General features: G+C 37.5%; 1 protein-coding gene across 7 annotated transcripts in view; it reads right to left on the bottom strand.

The window, feature by feature from the left end:
* The window catches only part of LOC102674473 (aryl hydrocarbon receptor nuclear translocator homolog), a 46842-nt gene that overhangs the window by 23273 nt on the left and 19675 nt on the right, over positions 1-3894 (bottom strand). The gene's annotated exons all lie outside the window — the stretch shown is intronic.

The following is a 3894-nucleotide window of genomic DNA, read 5'->3' as shown; positions in this document are numbered from 1 at the left end:
AAAAAAAAAAAAAAAAAAGAAAACAATAAGCCACCACGTGGCAATCGGCCATTGCCGATCCAATGACGATGGAGGTTCGACTCGTTGCGCAAAAAGTCACGCGAAAACTCCTCTTCCTCGCACGACCTTCGTTCTTGGGGAACGTCGTTCACCGAGGTCCATCTGCCGTTCGAAACGATCGAATATTCCACGTACGTAGCGAATAAATGTCGCGTCGCCGATACGCCGTAGTGTAATCACTTCCGGATTACCAAACGCGACACGGGGACGTTTACAAAATTGGCCGTCGCCTATCCGACTTCCCCAAATCTAGAGCGTATAGTGTAACAGTAAGCGCGAACAGAGAGGGGCTATGCTCCTCATGCAATATTCACGCGAGCGTTCTGCTCTCTATAATATAACCACGTGGTCGAGACCGATGGATAAATATGGATTCCGATTTATTAATTTTTCTATACCCGTTTATCTTGTAGAAAGAGACGAGATCGATTATTGGATAATTTTAAATTTATTTCATATCTTTATATTCCAAATTTTGTATTGTAAAGCTCGATGTAATTATTAATTGTGAATGAATTTGATTGATCGTGTACGATTGATATCGTTATATTATTATATTCTTGCGCAATTTTTTCCTTTTCGTTTTCGTTCTTATAGAGAATTATTAACTAGAATTATAAGCTGTTATAAGAAAAAAACATGAAAATGCATGAATAAATACTTGTGACGTTGATTTTATTTACATATGCATGATAGGATTACACATCGTTAAGTATCATACATATGTAATTATTTACCCGAAGTCGGGACATTTGCTTTTTATATCTATCTTCAATATCGAGATAAATCTTTTTCCTTAATGCTCAAGTAATCCAGATAAAAAGTGTATCTTAGCTTTAATTTAATATGAAACTGGATTCGTCACAGTAACTCAAATCTCCTCATCTTCTTTTCGAAAAATAGGAAAAGAAAAATTTTCGTAATCGAAAGTATTGTAAAGCTCGATGTAATTATTAATTGTGAATGAATTTTGATTGATCGTGTACGATTGACATCGTTATATTATTATATTCTCGCGCAATTTTTTCCTTTTCGTTCTTAAGAGAATTATTAATTAGAATTATAGACGAAACAAATAAAACCACGATATATAATAAGTAACGCAAAACTATACAAAGAAAGTATTGTGGTATAAATCCCTTATTGACATCTCGTTACCCGGGCGTCACTCTTGTTCCCTCGATCGAGCGCGATCGGTATTAACCACGGGATAGAAAATTATACTCCCATTGGAGGTACACATAGAAATCCCTGGCCTATCGTCAGTCTATTACAGCGGCATGAGCGCGCGCGCGCGCGCGCGAGCACTCGGGTGATGTACGCCTCTGACCCTGAGCGAAAAACCGAGTTCCCCTTCCTCTACCCCCTCCCTCTATCCCCTTCTTCTTTTTCTCTTTCTTTGCCCCGGCGAACGTTACGCCGAGCTACAGCCAGCATCTGCCCCCCACCACCGCGCCGGAGTAACGGAGAGTCAGGGTGGGGGTGGTGTAGGGCCCGCAGTGTATCCGGGTACAACGAGAAGGCCCCATATTCCTTCACCGTTCCCCTTCCCTACCCCCTTTTTTTTTCTATACTCTCCGCGTGTGTTTGCCCGCTTTCAACCTCTTTTTCTCTGCTCTCCTTTTTTTTTTCTTTTTTTTTTTTTTTTTTTTTTTTTTTATTCTTTTTTTCCTGCCCCCGAGAAGTCGACAAGGAGAGATGATAGGAGACTTATGGAGTACACGATGAATGCGGTATTACGTCGATTTAATGTATTTATGGTAGCATGCTTGGGTAGCTAGGCGTCCCTTGGATACGGACTCTCCAACTCTTTCCACGCTGGAAGGGTTTTTGGAAGGGACTCGTTGAGACTTCGATGATAGATTTTCTTTGAGATTCATTGGTGAACGGTTTCTTGATTGAGATTGTTTGGATTTTGGTCTCGAGTGATTTTTTATTATCTTTTGGGCATAACGTTGGATTGTTTAAGATTGTTCTTATGATCGAAGCGTTTCGTTCAGATATATTTTTGGAATTTTATTTTTAAAAAATCAATGATATTTTTATAGTTGTTTGAACTATATACTTTATAAGATTATTAATTTCTTTTTGGAATGAAAATTATTTCTTATCTTATCAAGAAAGATATCATTTTTGGGACTCGCGAGGAAAAATCAAAGAATGGAAAGAATTAACTTTCTCTAGTGGTTAACGTTCTTTGGCTGTAATCTCAGAGATGTTGTTTTTTATTTTAATAATTTATAACCCAACGTTGGTGAACGTGTTGGAAGTTGTTGGCTACGACATTTTGGATATCGATCGTAGAACATGGTGAAAGTGTCTAGGCCTAGTGATTCAGAGGGGGACCGCGCACGTGTAGATTTTGCAGTCAGATCACAAATCTCTGTATTTCTTGGATCTTGGAGCATTCGATAATTTGTAGCCGCGAACGCCGTGGGAATGGAGCACCTATTCCGATTTTTATCTCCTTTATCTGGATAGTAAATCATCAGAAACGGGTAACACACTAGATCCTCGCAAACGAAACGAGGAAATATCGCGACTTCAACCCTTCCACCTTCGCCCCTGTCCTATCGTTGTACCAATTTCATTTCCGCTTTACTTATTTTTCCATTCGAATTTCACTTTCTCGTTTTTAATTCTTACTTTTCATTCGTCCACGTATTTCTTTTTATTTCATTTTAAAAAAAGTTTCACTTTTCCAACTATTAAAACTTAACACATCTCAACCTTTTCGATCGACGACTCGAGGAATTAGAAAACACTCGAATAATAGGAAAAGAAATTGCCGACAAAAAAAATATAAAGTCTGTTCATCCAATGGAAAAAGGAGCGAAAGATATAATTGCGCAAAGGAGAATGGAAAATTCACCGGATATCATAGTCTGAAACATTATTCGAGTTTATAAAATAAATAATAATTAATCGATTTAAAATGTAAAAAAGCCTACGTGATAAATAAACGTATAAGAAACGTATAGTAATATTTAAGAATACTTTATAAATCTGAATTAAGTAAATCACAGTTAGTTAGTTAAAGTTCATATATACATGCTATACTTTTTTTTAGAGATTCGAGCGAGTTTATTTATTACATAAATAAATAAATTCTTGAAAAATTATATCATAATATCGATAATATCGATAAATACGTCCTCTCCCTTTCCTTCTTTTCACTCGTCCGCGTATTTCTCTTTCATTCCATTTTAGAAAATCGCGCAAAAAACGTTCGAAACACCCGTCTATCATCTCAACGATCTCGCAAACGCGCGAATCTCGTCCAATCCAAGCAAGCGTACAAAAAGAAAAGGACAATATAATATAAACCCACGTTATAGGTTCGTTAATCCGGGAACAGCGCGTTCCCTCATCGGCCATTATCCTGCGTATAAGGATCGTAATAATGTCTTGATAACCCTTCCTCGACCGGTTCCCTTCTCCCCTTCGTATCGCGTTGCGTTAATGAGATGCATCGTTACACGCGTATTGATCTTAACACGCGGCGAATGGCGACGCATCCGTTCATGGATTCCTCGCCGATCGATCGATTAATATCTCGACGAGATAACGCATGAGAACAACGATGGATAAGATTAAAAGTTTGCGTCGCTTGGTGGCGGAGAACGATGATGGATCGATGGAACTTCTTACTCTTTTCTTTCTTCTTTCTTTTTATTCAATTAAGATCGTTTTCCAAAGATCGATTTAAGATTTCGAAAAGTAATAATATATTTATTATATTATCTTTTCCTTTTTATTCGGTATTCAATCGAGATCGTTTGCCAAAGATCGATTTAAGATTTCGAAAAGTAATAATATATTTATATCTTCTCC

Source organism: Apis dorsata, unplaced genomic scaffold (assembly GCF_000469605.1).
Source record: "Apis dorsata unplaced genomic scaffold, Apis dorsata 1.3 scaffold_72, whole genome shotgun sequence".
NCBI classification, from domain to species: domain Eukaryota; kingdom Metazoa; phylum Arthropoda; class Insecta; order Hymenoptera; family Apidae; genus Apis; species Apis dorsata.
Note: the sequence above shows the minus strand (reverse complement) of the source record. Positions and strands in the feature narration are given on the sequence as shown.